Source organism: Lithobates pipiens, unplaced genomic scaffold (assembly GCF_037356315.1).
Source record: "Lithobates pipiens isolate NorthernLeopardFrog02 unplaced genomic scaffold, aLitPip1_a1.2 Scaffold_19, whole genome shotgun sequence".
NCBI lineage: Eukaryota > Metazoa > Chordata > Amphibia > Anura > Ranidae > Lithobates > Lithobates pipiens.
Window position 1 is genome coordinate 463,337,175 of NW_027507764.1, and position 19,547 is coordinate 463,356,721.

The following is a 19,547-nucleotide window of genomic DNA, read 5'->3' on the forward strand; positions in this document are numbered from 1 at the left end:
CAGTAGCATTAACATAATTAGAACAAATACCAGCGAGACAGTAATGTTTAAGTCAAATGGTCTCGCCTTTTCCCCTGATTGGTGTTTCAACTTAGGGAACACAACGGGAGGAAATGGAGAATGCCAAGACAGCAAGTTTAATTTGTCCATTGTCGTATTAAATGGAAGATTCTATCCCAGTAATTCCAGCACACCAGACATTATCTGACTTCCTCACTAACATTGTGGATAATAATGTTAGGTGGTTAGTATCCAACTTATCCCTCTATGGATACACCTCTCGTTATAGAAATGATATCAGTTCAAGATCAGTAGCTCTAGGAAACAATATATACATCTGTTGTGAGGATAAATGTTATACTTGGATACCTAGAAGAGCTCAGGGATGGTGCTACCTCGCAAGTTTAGTACCAGTAATGGGAGTAGTAGGTGATGAACGAGGTGATCACCTATTAGAAGCTAGCATGCACCCTAGATATCCCCTCAGGTATCGTAGTAAAAGAGAAATATTCCTGAAGAAGGACATGGCATGGGCTTGGTTCCCGTCCTGGACAGGATGGGGTATAGACTTAATGAAAAGACTAAATAACTATACAGGAATTATTAATGATGTTTTGGAGAAAAACTCTGATGATATTACTAAGTTAAATCTGGAGACCAGAGCCATCAGACAACAATTAGAATTACATGAATTAGCAATTGAAAGTATGAGTGCAGCACTGACAGGACTCTGTGAAACTACTGAGGACTATGAGTGCTGTACTTGGATACATAACACCAGCATTGAGGTACCTGACTATTATGACATCATTGCACAACACCGTACGGAAGTAAAGAATTTACAAGAGAAGGCCCGAAATATTGGTCGCGACTGGGATCCGTTTGGTGGAACTTTTAGTTTCTCAGGGTTATTCTCTTGGGTTAAGAAGGCAGCAATGACGATTATAGTGGTGCTCTTATTCGTATTTTTCTTTTATGCATGCTTTAAACTGTTTATGTGCTTTTGCAAGAAAGCCAAGGTAAATGCTGTGGAAAAGATGGAACTTTTGTGAAGATAGGTAGATTTAGTTTCTTGACATCACCCATCTGTCAGAAAAGCCACTCTTCCTGAATTTTAGATGTTGGTACTGTCCAGGGGGATGGGTGTATACCCCTCTGACAACTCGCGGTCAGGGAGAGTACTCTGGATATAGGCCGACTAGAACTTGTTCAGGTGGACCCAGGGCAAGAGGGAGGGGTGATGTCAAAGGGGGAAATGTAAGGATTAAGGTACCGTATATACTCGAGTATAAGCCGAGATTTTCAGCCTCTTTTTTGAGGCTGAAAGTGCCCCCCTCGGCTTATACTCGAGTCATCGCTGTCTGCCCGCTCGATCAGCGTGTCGAGCAGACAGACAGCGGCCATTCTATTCAAAAGCCGCGCCTCCGGCTCCGCCTTCGCCTGTGATAGGCTGAACACTGAATTTCCCAGCAGCCTGTGTTCCGCCTATCACGGACGTCGTATCATCCTCGTACTACGGACGAGGATGATACGACGTCTGTGATAGGCGGAACACAGGCTGCTGGGAAATTCAGTGTTCCGCCTATCACAGGCGAAGGCGGCGGCGCAGCTTTTGAACTTTACAATGGCCGCCGACGAAGAGGGCACGGGACGGCACGGCACGGGACGGGACGGGACGGGGGCAAGGCAAGGCACGACACGGGACGGATGCAAGGAGGCAAGGCACGGGACGGAGGCTCGGGACAAAGGTAGGCTGGACACACACACACACACACACACACACACACACACACACACACACACACACACACACACACGGATGGAGACACACACAGGGATGGATGGATGGATGGATGGAGACACACACACACAGGGATGGATGGATGGATGGATGGATGGAGACACACACACACAGGGATGGATGGATGGATGGATGGAGACACACACACACAGGGATGGATGGATGGATGGATGGACACACACACACACAGGGATGGATGGACGGACACACAGGGATGGACGGACACACAGGGATGGACGGACACACAGGGATGGACGGACACACAGGGATGGACGGACACACACACAGGGATGGACAGGCATGTCTCACCCTCGGCTTATACACGAGTCAATAAGTTTGCCAGTTTTTTTGGGGGTAAATTGGGGGCCTCGGCTTATATTCGGGTCGGCCTATACTCGAGTATATACGGTATATGTTGAAACAAAATGGTTGACCGTATGTCTTACTAAATACATGTATTTCTCTATACTTCTCAGTAAAATAAGGACTCGTCATCTTTAGTCACGTACGCATAAGGAGAGGCCGCATCAGCCCTAAAAAGCAGTCTACGCCCAGAAGATTGTCTTATCAGCTGATAACACCCGAAGAATTGTCTTTTCTTTGAAAATGTTGTTTTTTTTTACATTTGCTGATGTTTGCCCTTTTCTGTCTATAAAAGATGTAATAAAGAAGCCTCAGAGCCAGAGTCAGTCAGAGAAAGTCAGAGTTAACGACGGACTTCTGAGCAGAAATACTGAATAATACCTCCGTGTCTCTTTGCTTGGATAAGAACTCTAACTAACAATTGGGAAACGGTAACATAACCTGACAAATAGGTGACTTGTTGAGGTCACACCTAACACTCCCAGTGCGTCAAGCAGGTAAAGTAGAGAAACATAGGAGAGGCTCTCTGGTGTAGTATGTTTAACACTCAATGTAAGTTTATTCAACATGTAGCGGATGGCATTTTGGAAAAAATGTCATACGCATGTAAATTTAGTTTTTGCCTTTGAACAGTAGGGGTTCTGAGGGTTAATTACATAGGTTGTCCTTAACATCAGTCTGGCCGGGCTGTGTTATGCCCCGTACACACGAGAGGACTTAAATCCGAAGGAGTTTCCGACGGAGTTCCGCCGGAGTTCCGCCGGAGTTCCGACAGAGTTCCGACGCAACGGACTTGCCTACACACGATCCCACTAAAGTCCGCCCGTCTGGTCCGCGGTGACGTACACCAGGTCCGACGAGACTATAAAACGGAAGTTCAATACCAAGTGCGCCACCCTTTGGGCTCCTTCTGCTAATTTCGTGTTTATCTCGTGTTAGTAGAAGTTTGGTGAGAGACGATTCGCGGTTTTCAGACTCGTATTTTCCAGAACGTTTTTCACTGCTTTTCAGTTTGTGCTTGTGAGGTTTGTATCTGTTTTTTAGTGCGTGTAGTCAGTTCGTGTCTGTATTTTGCAGTGCGATCTAACTGCGCTCGCTGACTTTCAGCTCGCTCTTCACAGGCCTTGCTGTTCTTCAGTGACGTCTGTTAAGTTCGCTCTGACAATCCGACCGTTTTGAAGCCATGTTGCGTGTACGTACTCGTCGTCGAGTTCGTGCTTTGCTTGCGCTTGGTGTTGTAGTTCATTCTGCAACCCAAGAACAGTCCGTGGACGGGGTGTTGAGGAGTTCATGGACGAAGAATTGGTTGCTCCAGCGTGACCAGTTCTCGCACATGCCTTTGCTTCGTGAGATCCGGGAGAATAATCCTGATGATTTCAGGAATTATCTCCGGATGACGGACCCCGTTTTTCACCGTCTGCTGGCTTTGCTGACCCCTTATATCAGCAGGCAGGATACCTGCATGCGGCAAGCCATCACTCCGGAGCAGAGGCTCGTCGCCACGTTGCGCTACTTGGCGACAGGGAGAAGCCTTCAGGACCTGAAGTTCTCGACAGGCATCTCCCCCCAGGCTCTGGGGATCATTATCCCAGAGACCTGTTCTGCCATTATACAGGTCCTGCAGGAGGACTATATTAAGGTAAGATTTAGCATTTAACATCACATTTTATTGTCTTTAATGTTTGCTAATGCCTTGTATTTCTTTCCTCAATCTCTAATTACCATGATTGCAATATGCTGTGAATGTCCCCTTTGTCCTCATGCATGCTGCAATCTTTTAATGCTCCTTTTTTGTTTTTCATGCATATTTGCCTTCATTAAACCTCACCAACATGCTATGGTAGGCCCATATCCACCTAGTCTAGTCACTTAAAATGTCTTTTGTCAGCTCCATTCTATTGCTTTATCCTAAAACCAAACATTTTAAAGATTATTCCAAATGGTCTGTGTCCCCTTAACTGAATCCCCCCCCCCCTTAATAGTATCCCAAATGGTCTGTGTGTCCTTTAACTGGATCCCCCCCCCCCCCACACTTAATATAATTCCAACGAGTTTGTGTGTCCTTAAATTAATGTTGAATTATATATTGTATTTTTAACACACTTCAACCTTGGAATGATTTTCCCCCCTTCCTGACCTTCATCACTTTTTTGGGTGATTTGGCAGTGCGTTGTTTGAATTGACAATTGTGCGTCCTTGTAACATGGCTCCTCCTAGTAAATTATCTTCATTTTATTAGCACAAAGAGATTTTGTATTTGGTTGTCTTTGATCACCTCTGCTTTTTTATTTTTGGTGATTAACCACCAACAAACCCAAAATGCATTTTTCCAAATATGCATTTTTTTCTCACTTTTCGCTCTAAAGAAAGATAGGCACAAAAATATATCACCATGATTTTTTTGGACATCATTTGATGCTGATACGTATTCTTTTAGTAAACAAAAATGTGTTAAAATGAATCACAATTTAAGCGTTTCTTGATTGTTTTGGGCAAAAGTTCTCTCGTTTCGTAAATATGGTCTATTTTGCTGGCATTTGTAAAATCTTGCCATTTTTGAAAATAGTAATGGCGTTGCTAACCGTTTTTGTTTTTTTGTTTTTTTTCTGGTGACTGCCACATTATGGCGGACACATTGGCCAATTTCCATACATTTTTGTGACCATTGTCATTAATACAGTGATCAATGCTGTAAAAAATTGTCTTGATTACTGTAAAAATGTCACATGCAGTGAAGGTGTTTTATTAAGCACAAGGGGGCCAAGGAATGGTTTAAAGTGTGTTCTGGGTGAGTGTTTTTCTTAACTGTCTGGGGGATGGGCTAGCAGTGACATGACCCTGATCACTGCTCCCAATGACAGGGAGCAGACGATCGGTGTCATGTGACTAGGCAGAAGCGTGAAATAAAGTTTGTGTTGTAATGTACAATGTTTAATGTGCAAAAGTACTTATTTTGTTTTTTTCTGCTTTGCCTCCCCAGTTTCCTTCATCGCCACAGGAATGGCAGACTGTGGCATCCCATTTTGCCACCCGTTGGGACTTTCCAAACTGCGGTGGTGCGATAGATGGGAAGCACGTCCACATTGTGCCACCACCCCATTCGGGGTCATACTTTTATAATTACAAGGGGTTTCACAGTATTGTGTTAATGGCGGTGGTGTCGGCACAGTATGAATTTCTGTATGTGGACGTGGGGAAGAATGGCCGGATGTCGGATGGAGGAGTCTTCGCTCATACGGAGTTCTACCGCCGTCTACAGACAGGTGGCCTGGGATTGCCACCTGATTCGGAGAATGTGGAGGAACTACCCTTCGTGTTCATCGCTGATGAGGCTTTTGCTCTGGACGACCACATCATGAGGCCATTCCCCCAAAGAGCCCTCACCCCGGAGAGGAGGGTTTTCAACTACCGGCTGGCCAGAGCGAGAAGAGTTGTGGAAAATGCATTTGGAATAATGGCCAGCCGGTTCCGTGTTTTTCTGACTGCTATAAACCTAGCGGAATACAAACTTAACTATGTCGTACTTACGTGCTGCATTTTGCACAATTTTTTACATAAATACTCAACTACTTATTTATCCACAATAATGCCGGAGGCTGGAGTTGGTCCAGAATCACTGACAGGCCTGGATACTGGCCGTACTGGCTTGGCCCCCCAAAGTGCACGTGAAGTTCGCCAAAGATATGTGACTTATTTTAACGGTAGGGGGGCCATTGCAATGCCACACAATATTTAATTTTTAAAAAGAGGAAAATAATAAAAGAACCTTAAATCTGAAATGTGTTTTCTTGCTTGCTTTTGGTTTGTGCTGTCTCCTATGTTATCCTAGTGCACTTGTAGTGCCAAGTGTATTTTCATTAAATTCAATAAGGCCCATTGTCACTGGATACACAAAATCCCTTTTCCCAAACTGGTATTAAGCATTGAAAGAATACGCCACACATTCTTGATTATTCAAAATTTTAATTTGGCCACATTCACATGTGCCATTGAATATTTAGTGATGTAATTTTTTTTTGGGGTTTATTTAACTTTCTTTGCCAAACATTTTTTAGTTTCCTTTTTTTTCCCATTTTTAAAAACATTTTTTTTTTTTTTTTGTGGTTTTTATTTTTCTATAAAAAATATGAAAAATGTATAACAACAATCAGCCACAATCGTAAAAATTTGGGAAGTAACAATCTTTGAACTAAAACAAGGGAAATGAAGAACATGATCGATATTATGGAGAAACGGATTATATTCTCCCCAAAATATCGATCATGTTCTTCATTTCCAGCTGCATATTGTCAATCTGAGTCTTCATGAGATCCAGGCTAGTTCGCATGTCATCTAGTTCCCCATTCCAGCCCATTATCTGGCCAATCAGCCTTTGTGCGCTGTCACTGGAAAATGGGGCCCTTTCCACAAACAGAACATCACCTACAATAGATGGGAAAAATTGGGTCAAAAATTATGCAGTCATACATGGATTTCAACAAGCTGTGGTGTCAGACACTCACCTGGTGGGGTGCCCATCTCCCCTACTTCCTCCACCTCTCCTTCCTCAACCTCTCCTTCCTCGACATCCTCGGGGGGGGCACTGGTGCTTGGAAATGTGTCGCTTTCCACAACCAGAACATCACCTAAAATAGATGTAAAAACATGTGTTTGGAAATATGCAGGTATACATCGATTACCTGAAGCTGTGGTGTCAGACACTCACCTGGTGGGGTGCCCATCTCCTCTCCTTCTTCCACCTCTCCTTCCTCCACATGCACATCCACGGGGGGGATGGGGTTAACCTCACATTCCTGCTGGCAAGGGTGGCGGTCCCTGGGATCCTGCTTTGTGAGGCTTTTCTCCCCTATGAGAAATTAACAAACAAAAAGGTATACTTTAGCACACAGATATTTAAGGCCAGAACTAGGAAGATGAAACCTTGATTAGAAGTGTTGTACAATTGTCGGTTTATGAAGAGATGCAAAATGTGAAGACATGATAAATCAATTCACTTTGCCAAAAAATCAAATAATTTGCTTTTTGTGCCAAGGTTCACACATGCCCAACCCCCCCCCCCCCCCAAAGTATACCAGGGAACCCCGTGTGGCGTGTGGTTTACCCTAATAAATGTTCTCTGGTGTCCCACACCTTTGCTCATGAGTGCAGATGTGTTTTTACCCAGCTGCCAAGTGTCCTCTCCTTCAATTACACTGAATGTTCTTTTCTAGTCATTGTATTTTGAAACACATCTAAACCACAATGTCCTAATCATTTGTTGTGTCCTAAAAATTACACAGCCAAAAAATGCTGTTTAAACCCTGTATCATAAACGAGGTTTGCCACGAACAATTTACGAGGGTTTGGTAAAACGATACGATTCTTTTACTGTATACAACATGAAAGCAGCAATTTTTTACATTGTACAAAGGTAAAGCATATGGATCTGTATGCAATAATCATAAAATAGGAACACACGACAAGTACTTACTTTTTTTCAGAACTTTCTTGATCCTTCTGTATTGATCCGGCTCCCTCAATTTAAGGTCGGACCACCGTTTCCTCAATTGGTCTTTTGACCGTCGTACCCCAAAACGATTATGCAGGGTCTTAACTACTTTGGCCATGATTCTGGCCTTGCGCAAGTTCGGATGGGTGTATGGTCCATGCTTGCCATCATAATCCTTACTTCGCAAGATTGCCACCATCTCCACCATCTCTTGAAATGCCATATTTGAGGCCTTAAATCTCCTCTTTCCGGATCGGGACGTTTGTGGCTCCGGGGATTCGTGACTACTGGAGTCGTTAAGATCAAGCACCTGTTGTGTTTCCGCCATGTTTCTCCTACTGCGCACCGTAGAGAAAAGGGGGCGGGAAATATTCTTGTAAAAGAACGTCATGGGCGGGCAAAGCAGGCGTAGTTCTACGCGTACGCACTGGATCTTACGCCAAAATGCACATGTCGTACGTACGTTAAGTGCGCAGAAAGGGGCGGGAAAACAAGAACTTGACTAAAAGAACGTCAGGGGCGGGCAACGCAGGCGTAGTTCTACGCGTACGCACTGGATCTTACGCCAAAATGCACATGTCGTACGTACGTTAAGTGCGCAGAAAGGGGCGGGAAAACAAGAACTTGACTAAAAGAACGTCATGGGCGGGCAAAGCAGGCGTAGTTCTACGCGTACGCACTGGATCTTACGCCAAAATGCACATGTCGTACGTACGTTAAGTGCGCAGAAAGGGGCGGGAAAACAAGAACTTGACTAAAAGAACGTCATGGGCGGGCAAAGCAGGCGTAGTTCTACGCGTACGCACTGGATCTTACGCCAAAATGCACATGTCGTACGTACGTTAAGTGCGCAGAAAGGGGCGGGAAAACAAGAACTTGACTAAAAGAACGTCATGGGCGGGCAAAGCAGGCGTAGTTCTACGCGTACGCACTGGATCTTACGCCAAAATGCACATGTCGTACGTACGTTAAGTGTGCAGAAAGGGGCGGGAAAACAAGAACTTGACTAAAAGAACGTCAGGGGCGGGCAACGCAGGCGTAGTTCTACGCGTACGCACTGTATATAACGACAAAAATCACATGTCGTATGTTCGTTTGCGAAAATAGGAACGGAAGTTGGGAGCAAGCAAAACGAAGGTAAGTTTAAACCATTTCCCCAAATAAGTGGCAGATCCTGGAGTCTATATTGGGCTAAGATTAGGAGAGTCTGAGCTAACATTATGGTTTTTGGCTTGTGTATTGTCTTTCAGAAAAATGAATCAAAAATTCAAGGATCCGGAATTTGTAAGTCTGTTTATAGACAAATATAAAGAGATGTCAAATCTGTGGCATGCCAAGCACAAGGATTATTTTAATAAACCAGTAAGGAGGGCAACACTGGAGAGATTTTTGACATTTGTGCAGACTTGGATCCCAGAGGCAGACGTGGACTTTGTGGAGAAGAAAATTCAAATATTGCAAAATATGTACCGAAAGGAAAAGAGGAAAATCGAAAAATCCAAAACAACAGGAGCAGCACCAGGTGATGTGTATGTACCCAGGCTGTGGTACTTTGAAAAGCTACGGTTCCTGGACGACCGGTGTAAACCCAGGGAGTCGCTTTCAACTCTTCCCTCCACCCTTCCCTCCACCCTTCCCTGCAGCATTCCCTCCACCTCAGCAGAGGCTGATGAGCCTTCCATCCTGGAAGAAGCGGATGCACCCAGCTGGAGCCAGGTATTTTTTTTGCAAAAATAGTGATATTCATAATATTAATGATGTTAACTAGATGTTATTAGAATTTGTACGCTATTATTGATGTTAAAAAATAGTTAAAATTTGGACATATCAATTTACAGTAGTGGCCACAAATGTTTGTCACCAGCAGAAACAAGAAATAGTGGTGTCATAATGATACTCTTTTATATGTATTAACAGAATTTTGAAGTCAGGAGCTGAAAAATGTTTAGGATTGATGAACAAAAAACTAAAACAATGTCCCTTTTTTATACACAGGATGAGCTCAGCCAGGAGGAAGGTGGGGAAAGTGGCAGGCAGGAGGAGGCTGGGCCCACTCTCAGCCAGGAGGAGTCCATGCCCTCTGTCAGCCAGGAGGTGGCCGGGCCTAGTAGAAGCCTGACAACATCACAAGTGCCTCCCCTCCGTCTTCCATCAAAAAGGGCAAAAAAAAATACGCTAGCACAGGAGGAATCCCTGCGCCTAATTAGAGAGGCTACTAATGTCTTAAACAGCCCCCCTGACGCAGAAGAGGCCTATGGCTGCTACATCGCCAGCCGTCTCCTGCAATTAGAGATGGCCCAACGTCTGCAGTGTGAAAGGCTAATTTTCATGGCGTTACAGAAGGGGCTGAGTGGAGAATTATCTGCCAACAGCAATATTGTGGAGCAAGTTCCTCCTGTTCCTCCTCCTCCTCCTCCTCCTCCTCCTGCCACGAGTACACCACCGGAGACACAGCCTCCCAGGAAGGCTACAGGGAAGTCTGCAGGGAAGGGTGCAGTGAAGGGTGGAGCGAAGAGAAGAAGGTGATGACCTGGCTTCACTCTGGTCCGACCAAAAAGACGCAGCCTGTTGTACCACAGCCTGGGGACATATATACCATCTGATGCTGCTCTTGATGTCTGGGATTCTGGGACCATATTGGATTTCGTAATATTTGAATTTTCTTTTCCACAGAGTTTCACGTTTGCCCTGGGGCCAAAAGGCTACACAAATGTCATAAGTTTCTCCAGTGTTGCCTTCATTTTTTTGTTTGTTGAACCAGAATAAATGGATATTTTTGTTTGAAAATATAATTGCCTATGTGTTTTTTGGTCAAATACCTTTCTATAAAAGACAATGTGAAATTAACAAGGGACACTAACCTCCTTGAGGTTATAAACAAAATAAAAATGTTATTGTGGTAACTTGTCACCAGAATAAAAATAAAAAGGTTATTGTGGTAATGAAAAAAAAAAAAAATAAATAAAAGTTTTTGGTGTTAACTTGACGGAACAATTATATATGGAGATCACAATAAAAAAAAAATGGTAAAGAATTCTACCAAAAATATGTAGGCAAAAAATTAGTCAACAACATTTTTTATTTTTTTTTTTTTTTTTTTTGGAGTAATTTTTTCATCAATATTTTTTTTTTGAATTCTTGAACATTTTTTTTCTTGTGATCTCCATATTTAATTATTCGGTCAAGTTAACAACTTTTTTTTTTTTTTTTTTTAATTGACAGAATAATTAAATATGGAGATCACAAGAAAAACATGGTAAAGAATTCTACCAAAAATATGGAGGAAAAAAATTACTCAAAAAAAAAAAAAATAAAAAATAAAAAAAATATATTGAGATGGGGCTTTAAAATAAAAACAAGATCATTCATGAGATGAGGAGAAATAAAACAGAAATGTGTTTGGTGAGAACTCTGTGAGTGAATATGAGCAGCAAAGCAACTTCGTTCTTCTAGCATTATAAATAAAGACTTCGTTCTTCTAGCATTATAAAGAAGATGCGCTATACATTTAAACGAGCACAGAATTTGCAGCATGACGAATGTGCTACTTCCAATACGAACTGGAGTTTTACAAGACCGAGCACTTCCGTCTCGTACTTGCTTCAGAGCATGCGTCGTTTTAGGACTGTCGGAACAGCATACAGACGAGCGGACTTCTACATCAGAACTGGGTCCGGCGGAGTTCCGTCGGGAAAATTTGAAGCATGCTTCATTTCTAAAGTCCGTCAGACTTTTGCGAAGCTAAAGTCCGTTGCAGCCCACACACGATCGGATAGTCTGACGGACTCGGTCTGACGGACTTTGGATGTTGAAAAGTCCGCTCGTGTGTACGGGGCTTAACATCTTCCTGTTAGTGGCCCCTAATAGACCTGCCTGGTCTGGGGTAGGGATCCATCTGTCCCCGGCTCTCGGAACCTGCTGGTCCGAGCTGCAGTAACTAAGGGAGGATTCAAGGTGTCCGGGTTTGCTCTCGGCTTGGAGAGGTGCCACAGCTCGTGGAAGTGACCGGGGGAGGACTCTTCGGAGGAGGGCCGACAAGTGGCATCCTGAGAAGTGCCTTGTCACAGAGTTGGGAAGGACATTGACAAATTCACGCTTTTCCAGTACCATTGAGGAGACAGAGAACGTTCCAGGTACTGAGGAAAAAGGTTCCTGTTCACCCTTAAGCCTCATACACACGATAGGACTTTGTACAAACTTTCCCTTGGATTTTTGTACAAAGGGCGTCGGCCCTGAACTTGTATTGCATACACACAGCAGGACTTTTTCAGCCAACTTTCACCAAATCACATGGTTTTTCTGCTCTTTACCGCCACCTTTGGTCAACTTCTGTATTGTTGTCTGATCTTTTGCATTGGTTCTGAGCATGCCTGTTTGTACTTTGTACAAAAGTCCTATGGTTTTCTGTACACACGATCAGACTTTGCTCCATCGGACTTTTGTTGCCAGAAAGTTTGTCCGTTCGCACAGCCAACAAAAGTCCGATGAAAACCAAAAAAGTTTGTCCGATGGAGCGTACACACGGTCGGATGTTGCTCCAAAACAGCAAATTTGCATGTTTGTTGTCAAAAAGTCTGATCGTGTGTATGGGTCTTTAGTTACAACTTGTACACGTTCATAGGATTGTTTCAAGTTTTGAGTCAACGTGCTGACTGCCATGCTCTCTGGCTGGAGATCTGTTCGGCCTTGAGGTACCCAGCTGCGAGTGGCTACTCTCTGGGTGGAATTAGTGACTTTGTTAAACTGCAGTTCAAGGTGCCTGAGTTCTTACCCGTGCCCTCTGTTTCCATGAGAGACCGTGTTATTGGATGTTACTACTGCAAAATAAAACCTTTTTTAAAAAGGACTTTATCCGTGTCAGAATTCAAGTCGTTGGGTATCAACCTTGGGAACCCCTAGACGTGGAAGAGCAGGTCAAGAGAAGGTAACTGGTAAGCCCAATAAGTCAAGGCCGCCCTGCAAGGGTTATGGCCGCTACAAACATAAAGCAAAAAATAGGGTACTCACATTAAAAACTAGCAACAGTGCATTGTATACAAACGAGCAGCGAGCTCGGATGGTAAAAACTTCACTTTCGGTGTCCTGTGTTTAAAATGAGAGTGCGCAACCTCAATGCATTTTATGATCAACACGTCATCAGGAAGCGTTGCGATTATTTCTGTTTACATCTAGTTATATAGCCCTTTAAACATAAAGATTGCCCCTCTAAAGGACTTGAGCATATGAAGTATTTAATTGATATATTTGGTGAGTCTGCAATCTTCTCACATGAGCGAAGGTGGAGCACAGCTTGGCTAATTAAGAGTACCTGTCACTATATGATGTATTGGTGTGTTTATTCCACTACATGAGGACAATTTATTGTATGATTTTATGTGAAATGATAGAGCTCAATTCTTTTAGGATCCGTGGGTGGATGACATTTGGTCCAGGTGCTTTATCCACCTTTATTCTGTCTAAATATTTCTGGCCCATATCACTTTTGAGCCATTGTGGATCATTTGGGCCTGTGTCACTATCACCCTCATTATGGACATGAGCTCCCCTATGCTCCTTTGTATACACAGAGCTGAAGAAAGTATTTACTACATTTGCCTTCTCTTTGTCCCCAGTCACCCACTCAAGATTATTTTGTAAAGGGCCTACATGCTCAGACCTGACCTTTTTACTATTAATAAATGTAAAGAATTTTTTTGCGGTTTGTTCTACTATCTTTTGCAATCTGTCGCTCATTTTGAATTTTTGCGTCTTTGATTTCTATTTTACATATTCTGTTTTATTCTTTGTAACATTTAAACAATGATAGCATTCCTTCATTGTTATATTTTTTAAAGGCTCTTTTTTTATTATTTATAGCCATTTTTATTTTCAGTCTTTTAAACTTATTGCCCATGGGAATATACTTTGCAGTGAGTTTACATACACATATACAGAATTCCAATTTCTGTTCTGTGTCCATTGATGCCAATATTCCCTCCCAGTCTACGTCCTGGAGAGTAGCCCTTATCCTTGGAAAAATGTATCTCTTAAAGTTAAGTGTTTTTATCTTACCCATATGTGTTTGTTGTTTACAGCTACCATTAAATTAAATCATGTTAAGGTTACTGCTACCCAGATCTTCTTTTATATGAATATTGGTAATAAGCTCTGCATGGTTTGAGATTACAAGATCCAGCAGAGCTTCATTCCTAGTCGGGGACCTCAATAAACAATAGCTATAGCTATTCGGGATGAGCCGAATATTAAAGGGGTGTCCTGCAGATCGTGTATACACAAGTGTGCGCTATTTGCGGACAATAAGTTGTTGTTTGTAACCTCCCCCTTACCTCAATTACGAATATACTCTGAATATTATGTGATTTTGGTAGGGTATCTGGGCTTAGGGTAAACAAGACAAAATCCTCTGCTATGAACATTAATATTCCTTCATCATTGTATTCGCACCTTCAAGATTCTCTCCCTTTTCAATGGCACTCGGATACCCTCCCATATCTAGGAGTAAAATTTTCTCCCTCTAATGCATCGTTATATGTGGCAAATTATCCTTTGTGCTATAAACGTTTGGAGCGGTTGCTTTCTAGTTGGGCCCTCTATGACCTCTCGTGACTGGGTAGGATCCACGGGGTCAAAATGACCCTATCACCTAAACTCCTTTTTTTGTTTCAGTCCCTGCTGGTTGCTGTTTCTAGGATGGATATCCAACCAAAGTGTTGAAATTTATCTGGGGTTCCAAGGGTCCTAGATTGGCTCGCGCCACTTTGTATACACCTAGATCCAAAGGAGGTTTAGGTGTTCCTGATTTCTAAATGTACTTCAAGGCAGCACAATTGATGCAATTATCCATTGTTTATTCCTGCCACGAGAGACCGGACTGGGTACAGTTGGAGCGGCAGGCCCTTTCGTCCTATACAATTGATTACTTACTATGGCGTCCCCTTAACGATAGAACCTTAATTCAGTCACCTACGCTATCTCATTCTTTGACTCTCTGGGACTGATTGAAGCTCAATCCTCTGTTGATTTCCAAATATGCCCCATTGGAACACCTATTTCATAATCCCTATTTTACTCCAGGTATAGATATTAAGGCATGTAAACGGTGGACAGGCAAAGTTCTGTACCTCATCAGTCACTTTTTCACTCGCGGGTCATTCACCTTATCTCATTGCCGTTCAGTCTTAGAGATGCCCTCTTCTGAGACAGTCCGTTTTTTTCAAATATCCCACTTTTTATGATCTATCAGGCCCTCTGGAGAACCCCCCTCATTGACAGATTATGAACAATGGTGTACTAATGATCAGGGTACGAGATGTGGTATAGCTATGGTGTATAGGTCGCTGCTCCCCCCGGTTCAGAAACAGCCATACATGCTGGCTTGGGAAAGGAATGTTGAGGTTGATCTGGACTCCTGGTCATCTGGACTCCAGATCTCCTACAAGGGGGTCATGAAAGTTTCACTGATAGAAGCTAGTCTTAGCCCTTGTACACACGGCCGGGCATTCTGACGGAAAATGTCCGATCAGACCATGTTGTCGGATAATCCGACCGTGTGTGGGCTCCATTGGACTGTTTCCCACATTGAATTATCCTACGGACCAAGTTTTCCAACTTGGTTATAAAATTTTCCAACAGCATGATCCAATCGGACTTTGTCCGATCATGTGTAGAGAATTCCAATCGGACAAAGTGCCACGCATGCTCAGATCAAATTCCTACACCAAAGCTATTGGCTACTAGAGTGAACGTAGTCCCGTCATAAAGAAAAAATGTAATCACGTTCTGAACGATTGGACTTTCCGACAACTTTGTCCGACCGTGTGTATGCAACAGTTTCGGACAAAATCCGTCTGAAAAAATCAGACGGATTTGGTTGTCGGAATGTCCGACCGTGTGTACAAGGGCTTAAAGTTCTGATCAGATGGCATTTGGTCCCTGCTCGCCTAGTGTCAGAAACCATGAATCAGACTGAGACAGAAGTGCAATTAAATCACACTTGTTTATTAATAAAAATAAAAAGGAAAATAGAGTAAGCGTATCCAAAGCATAGCCAGAGTCCAGTAACCGGATCGAGTAGTCAGCCAGTCCAAAGTTCAATAACCAGATCGGTTAATCAGCCAGGCCAGAAGTCAGGGATCCAAGTGGAGCAACAGCAAGCAGGATAAGGAGACAGAAGGGATGTCAGCAATCCAGTCTTAAAACAGAACCGCAGAAGATGGTTTCCTGTGATGTGACCAAGGCGAAGGCAAATATGAAGTGATCTGGACAGCTTTAAGTAGGCAGGTCAGACGAGCTGGATAAGGAACAGCTGGTAACTGTGGAGAGAGATGAGAGCTGGCAATTAGTCGACAGCTGAGCAGCCAGCCCAGAGAAGGAAGTGCTAAGCCAGCCCTGACACCTAGTCGGGATATATGCTACGAATCCCGCAGAATGTTTTTGCAATTGCAAATTAAGACGTTTTATGTTGCATATATGGTGGGATTGTCCTTGGCTTAGGGATTTTTGGAATAGGGTGTTTTTGATGCTCCGGAAGTTGACTGGGTTGTTTATTGACCAACAGCCCAGTTTGGTGCTGCTTAATGATTTCTCACCCAGGGTGGCCTCTTCCTCTAAAGCGCCTGGTGTACTTTCTTTTATTAGCTGTTAAGACTGTTGTAGCTGGAGCATGAAAGACACCCTCAGTGTCCTTTAGAAGGTTGAAGCATAAAGTATCGTGGATTATGATTCATGAAAAAGTTGCAAGTATTATTAATGACCGTCACTCTCTTTTTGAAAGTACTTGGGAAACTTGGGCAACGTATATGCATATTCCTCTTTCTCAGAATACTAATGTAGTAGGGTCCCTGAGTTCCTCTTCCCCAGCCTAACCTCCTCAATTCACCTAGATCTCCCTCTTCTCTTAGAGGTCTCTCTTTCCTCTTGTCTACTCTCTTTTTCCCTGCTGTCTTTTCTTTCATCTATGGTGCTGGTCTTTAGTTTTTTTGTCTTTTATGTGATTTTGGGTCACACGTGTTAGTAATGTTATTTTAGAGTAACACTTGGTATGTACTAGGCCTGCCTATATGTGAATTATATTACCAAGATGATACCTTCTTTGATACGTTTATGTTACTATAAGTTAAAGCCTTACCACTTTATAGGTTACCACATTTTATTTTAGTGGCACATGCTACATAATGTGATTGCTGGATTGCTATAAATATTCAAGGTTTATTCTCTTGCTCTATATATTTGTATGTTGTACTTTCATACTTGGTCCATATGTTGTTAAAATTCTGCTCTACCATAAATAAAAAAACTTTTGAAAGTAAATAAATTATTACATTTGTATGCCCTCAAATACATTTTAGTGTTTTTACAGAAATTTTGTGGTAATATCAAGTGAAATGAAAAATCAGAAATACCACTATTTTATTCTCTTGGGTGTCTGCTTTTTATAAAATATATAATATAATGTTTTGGGGGTTATATGTAATCTTCAGGCCTAAAATGTTTTTTAACGTGTGCAAAAAAAATGAAAAATTGTTTTGGCAGCGAAAGGGTTAATCATCTTATAATTAACGTGTGATCAACTATCAACTTTACCATGCATACCTGCCAGGGCTCGCACCTGTGTATACTGACGTTTACGTGCAACCTGCTGCCACTAGAGAATAAGGTTGTTGTGAACATGACGGCACTAAGAGTGGAGCTATTCTTTTGACTGGTTTGTGGTCTTTAAGTGAAGGAACCAAAGGGATAGATGGATCAGTAGAGTATACCTATTCAGATAGTTATCCTAGGTTCACACTATAGCCTTTGGGTGGACACAGCAAGCCCATTCATTTCAATGGGCTGTAATGCCTGCATTTCCCACAGAAAAAGGTGCATTTTGACAATGCGATTTCCCTGTGGTTGGTCCACCTGCAGACTCACTGCGATTTTACATGCGTGGGGGTGCCATTCAGAATGAATGATAGCACTTCAGATTTTCACACAGCAGCACGTTTCCACTGCATGTGGTTGCGGGAATAGTTACGATTCCCGCACCTGTAGGCAAATGCATATGTGTGAACAAAGCCTGACGCTAGGTTCACACCTATGGTTTTCCATGTGCATTTTGCAGAAAGTGCAGTCCATGTAACATGGTTTCCTATGGGCATAGGTGTGCAACCTATTGTATTAGGGTGTGCACCTTAAAGCTCAAACACATGTGTGTGTGTGTGTGTGTGTGTGTGTGTGTGTGTGTGTGTCTACATATATATGACCCCGGCACATCGATCTCCCTGCCAGCACAGTGAAAGAAGTGTGCAAATATTTCTCTTATGGCAGAACCGGTAAGAGGGAGACCTTTCCCATCTTCCAGCCGGCACACAGAGGGATAATGCTAATGCGCACGGGATGATTAGCGTGCTCCCTGGATCACTTAGCACACACTGTACGCATGCCTACATCTATGCATTTTACAGCAACTGAATTTTTAAAAAGGTCAGTGACTTTTTTCTCTCAGCAGATTGCGTTTTACGAGGAATAAACTTAAACTTCAAGTGGCATGTTGATGCATTTTTGCATGCACTTTTTTTTGTCTAATAGGAAAGGCTCCTTAAACTGTAAATATCCATTTAAGGAGTGGGCAAGCACCATGTCCTTAACAACCGATGACTCTGAATGTAAACAAAACAATGCTGGCATTAAAAAAAAAAGAACTGCGTGAGCTCCCAATCCATACCAGGTCCTTCTAGTCTGGTACAGAATTTAAGAGGAACCCCATGTCAAAATTTAAAAACATAGTGGGGTCCCCCCCCAAATTCCATAGCAGACTCTTATCAGAACATGCAGCTCAGCAGCAAGCACCCCCTTCTTGAACCATACCAGGCCACATGCCCTTAACATGGGTTGGAGTGCTTTGGGGCAGGGGTCTCTGCTCCTCCAAAACACCTTGCCCACATGTTGATGAGGACAAGGGACTCTTCCCCCACAACCCTGGCCTGGTTATTGTAGACGTGCATGGGGTGACTTATTGGAATCTGGAATCCCCCTTTAGCAAAGGGGCCCCCCGATTCTTCCCTCCCACATTGTGAATGAGTAGGGGTACATAGTAGTGTAAAAAAACACAGGATGTAGTTTGACCTTTTGAGTCCTTTCTTAACCACTTTCAGACCGGACCATTTTGCTGGTAAATGACCAGAGGTCTTTTTACACTTTGGCACTGCGCTGCTTTAACTGGTAATTGCGCGGTCATGCAATGTTGTACCCAAACGAAATTTGCGTCCTTTTCTTCCCACAAATAGAGCTTTCTTTTAAAGGTATTTGACTGACTCTGCGATTTTTATTTTTTGCGATATAAACGTAAAAAGACCGCAAATTTTGAAAAAAAATGATATTTTCTACTTTTTGTTATTAGAAAAATCCAATAAACTCAATTTTAGTCATACATTTAGGCCAAAATGTATTCAGCCACATGTCTTTGGTAAAAAAAAAGTCAATAACTGTATATTTATTGGTTTGCGCAAAAGTTGTCACATCTACAAACTAAGGTAAGTTTTCTGGAATTTACGCAGCTTTTAGTTTACGACTGCCTATCTCATTTCTTGAGGTGCTAAAATGGCAGGGCAGTACAAAACCCCCCCAAATGACCCCATTTTGGAAAGTAGACCCCCTAAGGAAATTGATAAGTGGCATGTTGAGCCCATTGAATATTTTATTTTTTTGCCTCAAGCGATTGAATAATGACAAAAAAAAATTTTTTTTTTTTTTTTTACACAAAGTTGTCACTAAATGATATATTGCTCACGCATGCCATGGGCATATGTGAAATGACACCCCAAAATAAATTCTGCTGCTTCTCCTGAGTACGGGGATACCACATATGTGGGACTTTTTGGGAGCCTAGCCGCGTACGGGGCCCCGAAAACCAAG